The sequence below is a fragment of the Oryx dammah genome, unplaced genomic scaffold, assembly GCF_014754425.2.
Source record: "Oryx dammah isolate SB20612 unplaced genomic scaffold, SCBI_Odam_1.1 HiC_scaffold_22, whole genome shotgun sequence".
NCBI classification, from domain to species: domain Eukaryota; kingdom Metazoa; phylum Chordata; class Mammalia; order Artiodactyla; family Bovidae; genus Oryx; species Oryx dammah.
In genome coordinates, this window is record NW_024070206.1 from 51,069,566 (window position 1) to 51,088,392 (window position 18,827).

The window sequence follows — 18,827 nt, forward strand, 5'->3', positions numbered from 1 at the left end:
TCTTGCCCTGGTGCTGGTTATCACTGTATGTCCACTCTGAAGTCACCAGTATTCAAACTTCTGACTTGCTTTCTTTCCCTACTTTATGGACAGCAGAGCACATGCCCAGAAATGTGTTTATTTCTCTGTTTCTGCTTCAATATAGTCAGCAGGGGTTTCTGCCACCCTGTTATCCAGCGGATCATCACCCTGGTCATGACACTGATATTTCCGTTGCTTATACTAACCAGGAAGTGGTACTCTGGGTACCTTAGTAAGACTAAGACACACTGCAGAAGGTGGGAGATAAGGCTCACCAAGGCTAATGGACCTGCCACAACAATCCCCAATTCCCGATTGTATGATTCCTGTCTACCTATCTCTTCTAAGGGGCTTCCCAGGTAGCTCAGTGGTAAAGAATCCACCTGCCAATGTGGGAGACATGGGTCTCATCCCTGGGTCAGGAAGATCCCCTGGAGGAGGCGATGTCAGCCCACTCCACTCCAGTATTCTCGCCTGGAGAATCCCATGGACCGAGGAGCCTGGCAGGCTACAGTCCATGGGGTTGCAAACAGTCAGACACAACAACAACAATCTCCTCTAAGGTACAGAGCGGTTTCTTGAACTTTGGCAGGACTTAAAAAAAGAAAAAAATTACTGGAGTACAGTTGCTTTACAAGGTTGTATTAGTTTCCACTGTACAGCAAAGTGAAATCAGCTACTTGTATACCTATATCCCCTCTTTTTCGGATTTCCTTCCCATTTAGGGGCATGGTGGTGATGGTTTAGCCACTAAGTAGAGTATGACTCTTTTGATCTTATGGACTGTAGCCCACCAGACTGCTCTGCCCATGGGATTCTCCAGACAAGAATACAGGAGTGGGTTGCCACTTCCTCTTCTAGGGGATCTTCCCAATCCAGGGATTGAACCTGGGTTTCCTACATTGTAGGCAGATTCTTTACCACTGAGCCAACAAGAAAGCCCATTTAGGGGTGCGACTTTCCTTTAAGCCTGCTGGAATTCTTTAGACTCTGGAGGTGCCGTCCGTCACACGTGGGATGCTAAGCCCATGCACTGACCAGTTGAAGCAGACATCCCTTAGCAAGAAAGGGTTCTGTAGCACAAACTTCCTCTCCACTCATGCCGTGTGAGCCCACAGATCTGGTACTGTTAGAGGTAGCCCAGGAAAGAAGTACTGAGTGACATCTCCAGTAATCAACATGGAGGGTCACAGAGCAGACTCCTCAGGCACTGAAGCTGGGTCTTGCCTCCTCTGGTGGGGAACTACTCACTGTTATAGACACAGCTGTCGGGGGTTCCCTGGTGACTCAGTGGTAAGGAATCCCCCTGCCAATGTACTAGCTATTGTAAACAGTGCTGCAATGAACAACAGGATACATGTTTCTCTTTCAATTTTAGTTCCTTGGGGTATATGCCTAGGAGCGGGATTGTTGGGGTATATGGTGATTTTATTTCTAGTTTTTACCATCTTCCATAGTGGCTGTATCAATTTACATTCCCACCAACAGTGCAAGAGCATTCCCTTTTCTCCACACTCTCTCCAGCATTTATTGTTTGTGGACATTTTGATGAGGGCCAATCTGACCAGTGTGAGGTGGTATCTTGTAGGTTTGATTTGCATTTCTCTAATAACGAGCAACACTGAGCATCTTTTCATGTGTTTGTTAGCCATCTGTATGTCTTCTTTGGAGAAATGTCTGTTTAGGTCTGTTTCCCACTTTTTCATTGGGTTGTTTGTTTTTCTGGCATTGAGTTGTATGAGCTGCTTGTATATTTTGGAAATTAATCCTTTGTCAGTTGTTTCATTTGCTATTATTTTCTTCCATTCTGAGGGACACAAGTTTGTTTCCTGGTCCAGGAAGATCCCATATGCCCTGGAGTAAGTGAACCTGTGCCTACAATTACTGAGTCTGTACTCTAGAGCCCAGGAGTGCTCAGAGCCTGTGCTCTGCAACAAGCCTCTGCAGTGAGAATCCTGTGCATGCCAATTAAAGAGTCACCCCACTCACCGCATCTAGAGAAAGCCCACTCAGCAACGAAGACCCAGCACAGCCAATTAAAAAAAAAAAAAAGCTGTTGGTGTGGCACTGGCCCCTGTTAGGGTAGAACACCTGACCTTGGCATAAGGTCAGGCTATGCAGCCAGACAAGTCCATCCTGATCTGCTTCTTCTGAACCCATCAGGCAGCCCAGGGCAGTTGCAGCAGCAATCCATGGAGCACTGACTGTGATGTCTGTGGATTTGACCTTGAGAAGGGTCCAGAAGGCAAAACTATGCTGAACAGATGACTTTGATTCACCTCCTTCTGCTACTTCAATGCTCAGTTTACATTTGTAGCTTTTGAAGGGCTTCTCCATAACAAGTTCATAGATTGCATTGTTCACAAACTCACTGTGTTACCATCACTCACTGCAGTGATTGTGCCTTGCATTTATTCCGCCACACAACAGGCCTGTCAAATGTGGTCTTACAGGCAATGGTTAAGGGAAATAACACCTTCAGTGAGCAGAGCAGTTGGCCATGTACTTGGTAGTTCACCTGACAGGAGGAGGAGATGCCTGAGCCACGGATGGGCACGGCTTCCTGAATAAATGGTTCACAGGTTTAGTTAAGAACCAGGAAGAAGCAAGCTTAGAAGACAGCAGACAAAGAAGTCTGGGAAACAGGTGAAGTGTGTGGATCTCTTGGAGTGGCATAAAGCGTCTCTATCTTTGGGTCTCTTTTCCACTATAACCAGACCATCTGCCCCATCATGGAGGAAGTGTTTAAAACAGATGGACAGGATTCTCCCAGCAGAGGTCAGCTACCTTCTCTTTCCCAACCAGAACAGTTTTGTATAAAGGACCTGCATACATTAAAAGTGTTGGCCTGATCTCAGATTTCCCCCCAAAACCACATGGGGGGAAAACCTGGGTTTCCTTGTTCATATTTGCCCCCCAAATTAAGAACTATACTCCAGTGAAAAGAACAAAAACTCCTAAGGAATATTTTAAACAAGAAAAGGCAGAGTTGATGTCTTGCCCCAGCCCCACTTCCCCATTATCATTTTTCTAGCAGTATAACTGTGATTATCTGTTGGGTGATCAAGGATTTCACCATTGCATTCTGTTTTTCCATGAATGTTAAAGACAAGGGAGCTGGGCTGAGGGCCCCGGCTCAGTCTCAGCAGGGGAAGGTATGAGGGTGCTTCTCTTCAGTGACTTAGGGGGGCTGTACAAGCAGAGTGAGACAAGCGGAGACATCATCAGTGGAATGCATCTCATCATTTCCACACCCTGGTGTGAGTTCAGCCTTGTACAGTCCTTATAGCATGACAGATACTCTGACAGTTGCAGTTCACAAACTCTAGGCAAGAAGCAGAAAAGGAGAAACAAGACTGTACAATGTATTTTCAGACTACATGGGTATCTTTTGTGAACTGACCCAAGGAGCATGGGGACCTATATATCTGTACCTTTCTCTTAAAATATCTATTTATCTACCAAGAGGTATTCAGTGACTTCATTCTAGCCTAGATTTATTGATGCTCATAAATGTTCATTTAGGAAGAAAAATAATCTTACCTAAGGCCTCTGCATGGAGCAAGAATGAAAGGCTCAAATGGAGGAATAGATGGTGTGACAGCTGAATGGGAAAGAGAAGGTAATTACTGCCCACCGCTGTGCCTTGTGGACTATGATGAGCCCTGAGTGCCCGCTGAATAGAAGGAACCTCTTCCTGTTCCAGGGGAAGAATGACTCAAGGTTAGGATGGTGCCTCTTTTTTCTTCTTACACAAAGCAGACAATGCACCTGGGGAGGCAGGGAGAAGGGTGCTGTCACCATAGAAGCACAAATGATTGTGCAGCCTTGAGAATAACGGCGTTCTCCATCTCTTCCTTCCTTTCTTCATTATTGACCAAAATAGTATCATCTTTGGCTTCTTGTGTGTGCTCTTGTATTACACCGTGTGCATAGTGATAATAGTCATTAAATTACTCCATTTCCAATCACGAGAGAAAACATATTTCATGCAGGGACTTCTCCTTATTTCCATTGGGCAACACATATCAGAACATAGAGAGGAAATCACTGATTTATAGAGTATGTTCCAGATATCTGGCCAGTATAACACACGCCAAGGGAAACTGTGCATAAGAGCGGTGAATTAACAACCTCCCCAAAGACAAAGCTATTTGACTCATAATGCTCCTGAATCATTTTAGTGGCTCATTCATAGAGGAAATAGAGAAAAATGATTATAGATAGAGACAATGAAAACTAACATTAGTGATGAACTTTCTATATGTCAGACACTTGAGACAGTATCACATTTAATTACAGAAAGTGATGCCATTTTCCCATTTTATAAGTGTGAATGTTAGACATGAGTTATTAATAATTTGCCAAGGTCACTTCAAGCTTGTAAATAGCTAGGCTTGTTATTAAAACCTAATTATGTCCAATTCAGAATTTTTTTCTACTCTATCTCTTCAGGACAGCCATGAATTGGATGCTGCCTGAGGTTTCTTGATAAAAGTGAAAGTGTTAGTCCCTCAGTCATGTCCAACTCTGCAACCCCATGCACTATAGCCTTCCAAGCACCTTTGTCCTTGGAATTCTCCAGGCAAGAATACTGGAGTGGGTATCCATTCCCTTCTCCAGGGGATCTTCCCAACCAAGGGATCGAACCTGGGTCTCCTGCATTGGCAGGTGGATTCTTTACCACTGAGCCACCAGGGAAGCCCAACACCAGTTCATGAAAAAGATCCCAAGAGTACATCTTCACCCAAGCTCAGTAAGACACCTCTTACATTCACACACACACAAATAAACCCAGACCATTATTATTAGGACTCAGACTTGTTCCTGGGGACTTGGGCTGTGTACCCAGGATGGCAGGGGAGAAGCAGAGAGCAACTCTGGGTTTCCTTAAGAGTGATCGGCAGGCAGCTGACAGCTTTTGTGTACAAAATAAAAGTCTGACGGTTGGGTTTCTGTGTCATTAACAAAGATGTTTTAGATCAGCTTATTTACAGTCCACTTCAATGAGTTTCACGACTTTAATCAGGCTCAAGAAAATCTCTGAATTTTGGATTACTTCCTCTGGATTACTATTTTATCAAAAGATACCATCTATCTAAAAAACCACATGGGGGGGAAAACCTGGGTTTCCTTGTTCATATTTGCCCCTCAAACTAAGAACTATACTCCAACGAAAAGAACAACAACTCCAAAGGAATATTTTAAACAAGAAAAGGCAGAGTTGATGTCTTGCCCCAGCCCCCCTTCCCATTATCATTTTTCCAGCAGTATAACTGTGATTATCTGTTGGGTGATCAAGGATTTCACTATTGCATTCTGTTTTTCCATGAATGTTAATCAAAAAGAAGAGGCAATTACTTAGTCACTATACAGAAAATATGCCCTTCCAAGCCCAATCTTACAGTCTAGCATGTGTGAATGACATCAATATGCCCGTGATGCTATTCTTATCTTTTGGCTCATGGGAAAGTGATCAGAATATACAAACTCATTTCCATGAACTAGCAGATAGTTAAAATATTCTAGATGTCAGTGCCTCTCCTGAAGAAAAAGATGACAGCTCAATACTCCTATAATTTGCTAAGTAACACTTGCTGTATTTGCTGTGGCCACACGTTCTGTGAAAAGAAGGAAACTACCCATTTTTAAGAGCATAATGGCATTACATATTTTCACCATTATTTCAGTCAAAATATAATACCAGTATAATACCAAAATACTTTAAGAAAACTCATTTTCTCTTTTCTCAAAGTTAGCCAGAGGCACACTACCAACTTATACATTTTAAAATTATTTTTAAGGAATGAAAACTTTTCATTTACTCTCCTTAAAGCAAATTCCTTTTTATTTTCATTAATAGGGACAGCAAACATCTTGCTGATAAAAATGGCAACATAATTTATATACTAAATTTAAGGTTTCCTTAATAAATCTTAGGGGATCAATAAGGTTTTATTGCATATGATAAAATTCAAGGTATCACATTAATATTATATATATTCACACACCCATCATTTTACTGATAGTTCTTATTTTGGACAAATATATATGATTTGTCATAGCTTTTTACATACATTCATAATTTGAGTGAATTTTCAAACTCTGGTTATTTGCAGGGAAAGAGCTTTCATAAAAAGAAAATTATGAATTTGTCCAAAATTAAGAATGTGAAGAAAGATGATTAATGTTTGTGTGAGAATAGCATTTTTAACAAAACATCTCAATTTCTTATTTTTTTTTTTTTAGAATAGACTGTCTTTGTCTTCACAATATATTCAGGCAGGTATGAAAAAAGAGAACACACATTATTTAAATAACTTCAATTATTTAATTTCCCATTTGCATTTTAATATAAAATTTTGACTACACCACCTGAGACTTTTTATAAGGCCAGAATTTAAATATTAAAGTAATTAAGTACTGAGAAAATTGGGAAAGTTTTCTCTGATCTATTAATAATTGTGTTTGTCACCAACCACTGAACCCAAATATATCACACTAGGAAGAAGAAAAGTACTTCTGGTTATAAAAAGTTCCCTATATTCTGTTATGTGATCTCAAATTTAAATACAGGATAATAAACATTTTGTATCCTAGTCCTCATTCTAAGCAAAAGAAAAACAATTACAATGGATTCAATGCTATATTCTTTCCTTTCTCACAGAGGAAGAAATTCAGAAGTTAAGAAAATTGTTAGGTAAATTAATTCCTAGGATGTTTCTTAATACACTTGTGTAACCTTCAATTTACTTGACATTAAGGTGATTACCAAATTTTGTATTTATTTATCCTACATACAGTCTGGGGAGGTGTGTACATACTGGGACTAGGTTACAACTTTGCATTGCTATAAAATATATCTGGCTGATGTACTCTATTTTTATCAATTCCTTTTTTTGCAATTAATTGTTTCAGTATAAATTTCATAACATACTGAACTTCCTGAATATGGAGGTAGAGTACATGTAAATTCAGAAAAGGCTATGAAAAGTATTAGACTATATATAATTGGCCTTTTAATATATGTGTGAAATATATTTGCTTTCTTTTTGAAGATAAAGCAATTGTATGGATGACATTTTGGGGACTCCTTTTTCCATTATGAAAGTCACATGATGAAACTCACAGCTGTTTATATCCCAGCTGGCAGAGCAGCCACCCTATGCAGAGATGCACATGTTTCAGTACACCCGAGCTCCACATTTGCAAAGCCAGGCAGCCAATTTAACAGAGCTTTTTAATTGTACTTATCTGAAAGCCAATAGGGATTATAAAAATGCATGTATTTTCAGTGGCACAATCTAAATAGTGCTAAGAGGGAGTATTAACTTATAAATAAATCCATTGGATTTAAGACAAATTGTAATTAGCGTCTAGGTTCTAAATTGGTCAAAACCAATGACTTGAGAACAAAAAATGGGGGGAAAGTACCATTGTTAGGTCTGTGATCTTAGTATGTATTTTTCCACAGTGTAATTTTCTCATTATGATTGTGTTTAATATATGTTGCATTAAACTCTTATAAGCAGCCAGTGATCCAGGAAGTGTATTAGGTACTAAGCACTTTAAGAGGAGAAGGACATAATTCTTTCCTAAAGAGGTCTAGAGACTAACAGAGACAAGTAAACATACATAAATATTGTCATTTTAGGACAGAGTTTCTCAAACTCAGTATTGTCAACAATTGGAGCCAGATAATGTTTTGTTGTGAGGTCTGTTCAGTGCACGGGAGGATATTAAGCAGCATGTTTAGCATGCATTTGTTGCATTCCAGAATTTATACACCCCTAATCAACACAACTGGAGAAGGCAATGGCACCCCACTCTAGTACTCCTGCCTGGAAAATCCCATGGACGGAGGAGCCATGGATGGGGTCGCCAAGAGTCAGACACAACTGAGCAACTTCACTTTCAATTTTCACTTTCATACATTGGAGAAGGAAATGGCAACCCACTCCAGTGTTCTTGCTTGGAGAATCCCAGGGACGGGGGAGCCTGGTGGGCTGCTATCTATGGGGTCGCACAGAGTCGGACATGACTGAAGTGACTTATCAACACAACCCCCAATTCTTCATAACACTGACAAATATGCCCTATGGGCAAAAGTCACCTCTAATTTGAGAATAATTGTGCAAGTTATTAAATGCAAAATTATAAGTGTATGGAAGTTTAACCATACTACTAAGTGATAAACTCTGGTGTGCATCGTGGGGCAAGGATGGAAGGTGGTGGACTGCAAGTAAAAAGAGACATTAGAGTTGTCTTCTTGGAACAGAGCATGTTTTCTGAGCAGCTTCCTGAATTATAACTAGAAGAGTGTTCAAGTCAGCCAGGAAGAGGGGAGGCCAAGACAGGGAGGAGATGGCGTGTGAAATACAAAGACCTGAGTGAGCATTGAAGGTTTGGGAAAGAACACAAAATGTTTTCTTGGTGAAGGATCATATTAAAGACTGACGCCTTTCTAAGAAACTGGGCAAACAGAACCCTTTTGGTGATGGAGAGGAATAAATAGCGATCATTTTCATAAGGAAGTAGGTTTTGGGTTGAACAATATACAACTGGCCGTGGTGTGGAGGAAGAATTGGAGGGAGACAGCCTGTAGGTAAGGTTGGGGCTTCACTGTCTGTAGGCAAGCAGACAGGAGAACATGGATTACGACAGAAGGAACAGGTACAGAGAAGAGTGTCTACACCTGAGGATAATTGGGTTTGTTGTTTATTTGCTGAGTCATCTCTGATTCTTGGAGACCCCGTAGACTGCAGCACACCAGGCCTCCTTGTCCCTCACCATCTCCCAAAGTTCACGTCCATAGAATTCCATCTCATCCTCTGCCACCCTCTTCTCCTTTTGCCTTCAATCTTTCCCAGTATAATTGGGAGAATATATTAAAGTAACTTTCGGGTTACTGAACATAAGTGGGTGAAGTGAAGTGAAGTGGAAAATAGCTTGAACTTTTTGGGCTGAGTCATATAGGTGATGCTTTCAGGGCTCACCCATAACCCTTTGGGTCCCTTGGCAACTTGAGTATGCCGGCCCCTAACAGTGAGCACCTGAGTCTCTGCCCGAGGTCACCCCTCTGTCTCTGGGAACCTGCTTGTTGGCACTCATGCACAGCTGGATGGCCAGGGAATTTACATGTGTCCTGAGGTAGACTTTAATCAATAACCACCAGGCACGAGAGGGCAAGTATTCTAGCTCCCTTGCATCTGAGCAGGGCAACTCTGATATGCAGTCTGCATTGTCTCTGGAGCTTCCTTACAGGATTAAGCCAAAGTTACTGCCCAGTTTGGTTTTCCCTGGTGGTTCAGTGGTAAAGAATCTGCCTGCCAATGCAGAAAATGAAAGTTTTATCCCTGAGTCAGGAAGATTCCCTGGAGAAGGGGAATGGCTACTCACTCCAGTATTCTTGCCTGGAAAATCCCATGAACAGAGGAGCCTGGAAGGCTATAGTCCATGGGTCACAAAAGAGGCAGACATGACTTAGTGACTAAACAACTATCTATTGTAATTCATATTTCATACCTTCTTAGCTGCCGTATTTTCTGATACCTTTTAAAAATACAAATATATTTGCTAGTTTTTCCTGAACACAGCTGTTAATAAATTATGTTAACACTAGTCCTCATATCAAGATCTTCTGACCAAAAAAAAAAAAAAAAAACCAAAAAACTTTTTGTATATTTCAGGTACCTATGGGATATTAGAGGTGACCAGTCATCATCTGGATGTCTGGAAATGGAGGTTTGATTAAAGTTTTCACTTATATAGGTATGGAGGAAACACTATTTTTAGTGCTGCTATAGTCTCCTACTATATATAATACTATGTATTCATTCATGTTTGCTCAAGTCTCCATATGCAGAATGAGACCATATCAAATAAAGACGAAAATGTGTTCTGCTATTATCACCCATTTTAACAAGAGTTGCATTGTGAAATTAATATCCTATCATTTCCAGGACATGTTTTCTCCAAATGGGATGACCCATTTGTCATTTGAGTTGATACTTTCTGACTAACACTGCCATTTATGCCTTTATTTGCTTGTTCCCATATTCATACGTTCATCTGTAGTAAGCAGCTTTGACTGTCGGTAAAGAAGCAGGCTCTGTGGTAATCACTGGGAAATAATCATGCATTAAAGAGTGGCTTTTCAACATGAACAGTGACTGTGACACGTAGTAGCTGATAGCCATATGCTCCTACCAATCAGTAAAAGATGCATTATTTGCCATATTCTGCCTTAGAATATTAAGAGATTACAAATCATAATCATTATTAAAAGCAGAGCATGACTACAAATATATTAGGCAATCTTGTTTTACACATGCAAAAACTATGGAAAACCTAAACACTAAGAAGATGGAATCAACCAGTTGAAGTCTCAGTAGTTTTGCAGTTAAAGTCTCTCAGGAGAGATACTTGAGTCTGTCATATGATTTAGCCAGAACTTCATGGGAATGTACAGTCAGGGGCTACCCAAGTTTTTCTGATAAAAATTGAGGATAAATTAAAAGAACTATGATCCCCACTATGCTGTATGTTCCCCTTGCTGAATCTTCAGCTCTCCCCAGAACTGTATTTTTCATGTCTCCCACTAAGCATTCATTTAATAATTGCACTTAATCAGAACGAGAATTCCAGATAAATTTCTTCTTCTTCTTCGCTGACTACACCAAAGCCTTTGACTATGTGGATCCAAAAAAAAAAAACTGTGGAAAATTCTTAAAGAGATGGGAATACCAGATCACCTTACATGCCTCCTGCAAAACCGGTATACAGGTCAAGAAGCAACAGTTAGAATCGGACATGGAGCAATGAACTGGTTCAAAATTGGGAAAGGAGTACATCAAGGCTGTATATTGTCACCCTGTTTATTTAACTTATATGCAGAGTACATCGAGCAAAATGCCAGACTGGATGAAGCACAAAGTGGAATCATCGCAATCAATCAGAGGTGCAGATTACACCACCCTTTTGGCAGAAAGTGAAAAGAAACTATATAGTGTCTTGATGAAGGTGGAGTGAAAAAGCTGGTTTAAAACTCAGCATTCATAAAACGAAAATCATGGCATCTGGTCCGATCACTTCATTGCAAATCGATGGGGAAACAATGGAAACAGTGACAGATTTTATTTACTTGGGCTCCAAAATCACTGCAGATGGTGACTGCAGCCATGAAATTAAAAGATACTTGCTCCTTGGAAGACAAGTTATGACCAACCTAGACAGCATATTAAAAAGTAGAGACAGTGTTTTGCCGACAGAGGTCCATCTAGTCAAAGATATGGTTTTTCTAGTAGGCATGTATGGATGTGAGAGTTGGACCATAAAGACTGAAGGCTGAAGAACTGATGTTTTTGAACTGTGGTATTGGAGAAGATTCTTCAGAGTCCCTTGGACTGCAAGGAGATCTAAACAGTTGATCCTAAAAAGAAATCAATCCTGAATATTCATTAGAAGGACTGATGCTGAAGATAAATCTCCAATATTTTGGCCATCTGATGCGAAGACCTGACTTATTAGAAAATACTCTGATGCTGGGAAGGATTGAAGGCAGGAGGAGAAGGGGATGACAGAGAACAAGATTATTGGATGGCATCATGGACTCAATGGGCATGAGTTTGAGCAAGCTCTGGGAGACGGTGACAGACAGGGAAGTCTGGTGTGCTACAGTTCATGAGTCTCAAAGAGTCAAACATGACTGAGCGACTGAACAACAGCAACAACAGCAATCAAAATACTGTTCCAAGCCAATGAAATATTTTATCCCCAAATTAGACATGAAGTGATATTCAAATAGTCCTAGGAGACTGGCACACAATTCAATCATAGAAACATATACCATGTTACAGCATTGATTTCCTGAAAGTTGGCTTGTACTGAGTAAAATTACAAGAAAATAAAATAGTGAATGTGCCTTTTGCCTATTTTAGATTTTGCACATGGAGGGAAGAGTGGTCCAGGCCTTAGGCTTCATTCTGTTTACGAAGACAGACAAAGGACTAGGAGTCAAAACCCCTGTTCAGACTCTCCCTACCATGTCTTTGTATATTTTTAACTTTTATTTTTGACTTTATTTCAGCATTTTAAACAGGAGAAACAACACTGAAGCTCAGTACAGAATTTGAGAGTTTAAGGTGTTTTCAATTCACCTCTGGCATATGCATATTAGATACAGCACTCTGCCTAACTTAGATGCAGTAAAAAAAAAAAAAAAACGAAAAAACAAAAAAACAAACCTTTGAGCAGTAAATTGTCTTCAAATGTGTGTCTATTTTAAGAAATCATAGCACTAAAAATATGTATTTCTCATCAGATTGTCACAGAATTCCTCCAAGGATATAAAGTTGATTTTTAATGAATGAAAAAGAGGAAGGAAGTAGGAATTACTAACAGAAAATACAAAGGGCAGCGGAGAAACAGAACATGTTTTTAAAGAGTTTTGTTCAAATATCTTGGTGTCAACATTGTTTTTAACAAGTTGTAGCTAGCCTAGCTGTGGATAACCACAAAACGATTTCCAGAACTTCCATTTCAGCTGACTAAAGAGTCACTGAATTGCTAAAGGCAATACATGTATTTTTGTTCCTGATGTTGTATCAGCCTATATGTCTTGCTGTCCTGATCTACTCTATCCCAAAAGAACAAAGAATCTGGCAAGAAAAATCGGAAGCTATCAAGAGAAATGTGTGCATCTTACATGACCAACATACACCTTTGGCCACGCTTCTCACATCATCTGAGATGAACACACTCTGAACTGATACCTTGGGTAGTTGTTTCGGAAATCTGCTTTTCTTAATTTTATGAAATTATTTGCCACTTTAAAAGTTTAGTACATATTTTCTGTTCCTAAGCTAAATAGTAGGACATTAGAGACAAAAGATGTCATATATAAGTAATTTTTATCCTTGCATGTAGTCAATATTTTTAAATAAAGCTAATTTAGAATTCAAAGACTATCTCAGAAATAAAACAGAATTTGACAGAATTAGAGCATGCATTCATTCAAATAATACCATTTATATGAATAAGATGTATCTTCCAGACAGGAAGAAGACATCTTTTTCAACCACTAAAACCATGAAACTTAGTTGGACACCTGGCCTACAGGTCTTCCATGATGTAAGGAGAAACTGTTCCCTTATCATTGGTAAACTTTGCATTGATTTGTTGTGGAGGTGGTTCAACTGTTATCCATGGTGTTAGTATTTTCCTTCAAACTTTGTATTTTAAAAAAATTCTGGAAAAATAAAGATTCTACCATTCTGGAAAAACAATACAAATAGTGACATTATTCTACATTGATTACACTTCCTATTCTTAACTGACAAGATAGTCTATCTGCTGGTCACATAAAGAAGAGGACACGTATCATATAGGTATATAACATAAGAGTGGTTTGGGAAATCCACAGTAATTATGTCAAACTCCAGAGTTATTTTACAAAATGGACATTTGTGAGAGAGGAAACTATATCATTGGTCAACTCAAAAAGTTGTCAATATCTGGTACTTCTATAAATATTAAGATTGCATTAGGATGAACATAAACTTGCTTTACAAAAACATTCATGTCTTGATCATTTAAATTCAAAATAAGAAATGTGTGTTATATACGCTTGTCAAGGCAGTTAAATAACAGTGTACTTATCAAAATAAGAAATATTGAAAACATATCTTTCAAGAATAGAAATATACACAGTGTCTCTTAAAAACCTGTGGCAGAATTTTCATAATGTCCTTTGCTGCTTTCTCTTAGGGTATATTTCTCTAGTTGCTTGGTTTGAAGCTTCTAACATTACAGTCACTTCACTGGCTGAAGTTTGAAGACAAAACTGTTGTCTCCAAAACATTAAAACTGAAATGAATATGGCTTTTCATGTCAGTTAGAATAGGGTTGTTTTTTTTTTAATTAAAAAAAATTTTTTTACTTTACAATACTGTTTGTTTGTTTTCTTAATTACTGTCTAGCTATCCCCATAATTTTCTCTTACAGCAAAATTTCTTAAATCTTTTCTGATTGTCTTTAATTATTTCCTCTCATCTCTAAAACTCCTTCCCATCAGTTCTGCCCATACTATCCAGCTAAAATTAGCCTTCTCAAGCTTATAAATGATTATCTCACCTGATTAAAAGCATTTCACAACTAGTTTGTCTTTAAAACACTAACTTTATGATACCACTTTGTTCTGGTTTTCCTACCATTTCATTATCTGCTACTGAACTCCTTTTCTAAGTCCTCTTCACTGCCTCCAATTCTGAATATGACAGGGCACCATAGATGACATTGGGCCATTTCTCTTTTCCGTTCACATTTACTGCCCGTGTGTTCCCTTTAGATTTCTGGCACAAAACACTTTCTAAATTCTGGAAACTCTCAAATATATGTATCCAATTCAGAACACTCCTTTGATCTCAGAATCTTTATACCCACTGCTTCAGAAGCAAACAATTGTGTGTATAATAAGCATCCAAGTCCTATTGTGGACATACAGAATATGCCAGCCAGTAAAAGGAGAAGGAACATGGGACTTTCTCTAGGATGTTAAACACCTAAGCTTGGATTACAGTTATGAGAGTCCTCAAATGCAATGATTCTCAAATTGTGTCTCAAAGAGCCCACTGAAATATCTTACAGACTCACACCAGGTGTGAATGATAAGAGCGTGGGTTATGCTCACAGCTCCACCCCTCCCATCCTTTGGTGTATCTACCTGTATCTCTTTGCATATTTCCATCCTATCTCAAATTTCACTTGAAAAATAAAGAAGAAAGAAATAAAAGCAAAGACAGAAAAAAAAGGATTGAAAACATAGATGGTGAACACAAACAAAAAGCTCTGAATAAAATATAAAATATACACACTAAATTGTTTGCCTCATTGACACTTTGGTTTCATTTCTGAAGGTTCTGAAATTGTTGCTACTTCTCTTAGATCTGTCAATAAATTTTCAGTGCCCAGGGCTAAAGGCATTAGGAGAACTATCCTACAGAAAACAACAAACACTTTTGTTTAGGGTTCCTTTCTGTTTACAGATTTCAGATTTTCCTCTAAGTCCAATAACAAAAGCATGGAAAAACATCCACGCTTTTAAGTTCTTCCAGCTTAGCTTCACACCAAAAGTCCTTAATCATTTCTTGGCACTATGTAAGTTTTTGGAATCAATTCATGATGGCCTAGTATAATTTAATTATGTGCACCAAATTTGTGTAGCAAGTATAACAAGGAAATACTTTAATGCTATTTATTGCAGTGTCAACTCATTTCTGTACACTCTCTCCCTAGTTCTTTCATCAGAGGTGGCTTGGCAACACATCACACACAGTAATACAAGACAGTCTACTGACTGTGGTAAGACTCATCCAAAACCGCCTTCCCCTGTCTGTTTGAACGGTCTTCTTGCTTCTCTCTGCTTGGGAGTTCTCCAGAGTTGACTTGGTACTCTGGCATTTTGTTTTGGCTTCTGCCCCTTGTACTTGTTTAAGTGACTCATTCAGATTCTGTTATCTGCTTACAAAACTGTTGGCCTATTCATTATTTTCCCAGATATTTTGATGGTTATATCATATTCTGGTCCAAAAAGCACTGATAATCTCCGCCTTGTGGATCCCTCTGAAGCAGAATCTCTTTGTGTATCTCAGCTAACCAATGGGTGATGGAAGGACCACGCTTCATCTGTTGTTCAGTCGCTGAGTCATGTCCGACTCTTTGGGACCCCACGGACTGCAGCACATGAAGCTCCCCTGCCCTTCACTATCTCCCAGACTTTGCTCAAATTCATGTCCACTGAGTCAGTGAGGCTATCTAACCATGCTCTGTAAACAACTGTAAATTCAAAGGACAGTGATCCCTGTTCAGCTTCTCGTGCCTGGAATCACCTAGTGTGGATTAATTAATGACTTAAGTTCAAGTTCTCATGGACTATACTTACTATTTCTAGTGGACATAAAACTCACTAGGCTCCCATTCATCTGCACTTTTTTTTCCTTCTGCAAGATCCATATACACTCTCAAGTCAAATATTAAGTGCTATTGCAGGGAAATATAACAATATATTTCTCTATTCCAGCAACAAAACCAAAAAGTAATGGGACTTTTTTCTGAATTCCTTGACTTCCAAAAGCATAGTGCTGAGAAATCTGTCAATTTAGGGATAATTTTGGAAATCACTGGCTGTCAGAAAACAGTGGTGGAGACAAAATATTTTCATTTTTCATTCCAGTGGGATGAGGGCGGGGGTCATGCAGTGGATAATAGAATGAGGTTAAGACATAAGCCTCATTTAGGGGTAAAGGGAAGAAAACAAATGTTGATTGGTCAACTCCCCAGGATTTCCAGTAATTTTCAGGTTACCAGGATTTTCTCAACTCACAAATTTTTCTGTTAGACTTTAAATTTACCTACTTGCATTTCCTGCTTCTGTGACATGACAACCGTAACCCTTCTATATCTGTACCTTCCAAAAGAGGACTGTGTGGAAAAGCACACAGTACACAGAGCATATGATACTAAAAATAATAAATATAAAGCTCCAAAGGACCAAAAATATAATCCACATCATATTCTATTAATGTAAATTAACTAAACCTTTCATTTTAAAGCAGTACTTGTTAAAATGTAAGAAAAGAAAATATAATAATATGGTGTTTATACATATTAACCACCATATAGCTCTGGCCAGGCGTCCTCGTGTGAGTGACATTGTCTTTAAACCCTGGGTGGCAATCCCTGAGGCACTGCCATGATGCCGAGGGAAGACAAGGCGACCTGGAAGTCCAATTACTTCCTTAAGATCATCCAGCTTCTGAATGATTATCCAAAATGCTTCATTGTGGGAGCAGACAACGTGGGCTCCAAGCAGATCCGCATGTCCCTCCGCCGGAAGGCTGTGGTGCTGATGGGCAAGAACACAATGATACGCAAGGCCATCCGAGGGCATCTGGAAAACAACCCGGCTCTGGAGAGACTGTTGCGTCACATCCAGGGGAATGTGGGCTTCGTGTTCACCAAGGAGGTCCTCACTGAGATCAGGGACATGCTGCAGGCCAACAAGGTGCCAGCCGCTGCCGGTGCTGGTGCCATAGCGCCGTGCGAAGTCACTGCGCCGGCCCAGACACTGGTCTGGGGCCCGAGAAGACATCCTTCTTCCAGGTTTTAGGCATCACCTCTAAGATCTCCGGGGGAACGATTGAAATCCTGAGTGATGTGCAGCTGATTAAGACCTGAGACAAGGTGGGCGCCCGCGAAGCCACGCTGCTGAACATGTTGAACGTCTCCCCTTTCTCCTTCGGGCTGGTCATCCAGCAGGTGTTTGACAATGGCAGCCTCTACAACCCTGAAGTGCTTGACATTACAGAGGAAACTGCATTCCCGCTTCCGGGAGGGTGTCCGTAATGTTGCCAGCGTGTGCCTGCAGATTGGTTACCCGACTGTTGCGTCTGTACCCCATTCTATCATCAATGGGTACAAGCACATCCTGGCTTTGTCTAGGGAGACTGATTACACCTTCCCACTTGCTGAAAAGGTCAAGGCCTTCTTGGCTGATCCATCTGCGTTTGTGGCTGTTGCCACCACTGCTGCCCTCGCTGCCACCACCGCCGCCCCAGCCAAGGTCGAAGCAAAGGAGGAGTCGGAGGAGTCGGACGAGGATATGGGATTCGGTCTCTTTGACTAATCCCCAAAATGCAGCCAACCGGGCCAACATTATTTGTGAAATGAGAAAATAAAGGCTTACTTCTCTTAAAACAACAACAACAACACACCATATAAAGACCTGAAAAAATGCAGGAGAAAGAAATAACATGCAAGCACTAAATGTCAAAAATCAGGTGTGGCTTAGTAACATGCAAAGTAGATTCAAGAGGAGTATTAACTGGTAAAAGGTGACATGTTATAATAGAAAGGGATTAATTTATTAAGACATAACAATTCTATTTATAAATGCCAATAGTGTTTGTCATTAACAGGACAAAAGTAGGTAGATTTAAGAGCTAAATCATCCAGCTTTGTGTGTTTAACACTTCTCTGAGCAATTGCTAGGGTCAGTACAAAAACTAATAAACATAGGATATTAAAAAGGCTATCAACTAACTAAACCTAACTAGCATGTTTAGAAGACTATACCAGCAATTGCCGAGTACGCATTTTCTTAATTGGACATAAACCATTCCCTACAATGTCATGAAGTATCTCAGTTCAGTTGAATCACTCAGTCATGTCCGACTCTTTGCGACCTTATGGACGGCAGCATGCCAGGCCTCCCTGTCCATAACCTACTCCTGGAGTCCACCCAAACCCATGTCCATTGAGTCAGTGATGCCATCCAACTATCTCATCCTCTGTTGTGCTCTTTTCCTCCTGCCCTCAATCTTTCCCAGCATCAGGGTCTTTTCAAATGAGTCAGCTCTCTGCATCAGGTGGCCAAAGTATTGGAGTTTCAGCTTCAGCATCAGTCCTTCCAATGAACACCCAGGACTGATCTCCTTTAGGATGAACTGGTTGGATCTCCTTGCAGTCCTAGGGACTCTCAAGAGTCTTCTCCAACACCACAGTTCAAAAGCATCAATTCTTCAGCACTCAGCTTTCTTTATAGTCCAACTCTCACATCCATACACGACTACTAGAAAAACATAGCCTTGACTAGACAGACCTTAGTTGGCAAAGTAATGTCTCTGCTTTTTAATATGCTGTCTTGGTTGGTCATAACTTTCCTTCCAAGAAGCAAGCGTCTTTTAATTTCATGGCTGCAATCACCATCCACAGTGATTTGGAAAACTCAGCAGTGGCCACAGGACTGG

The 18,827-nt window shown here is 39.9% G+C and overlaps 1 pseudogene; it reads left to right on the forward strand.

The window, feature by feature from the left end:
* The first annotated feature begins 16,744 nt into the window (after positions 1 to 16,744).
* Positions 16,745 to 17,775, forward strand: LOC120880917 (annotated as a pseudogene).
* Positions 17,776 to 18,827: the final 1,052 nt, after the last annotated feature.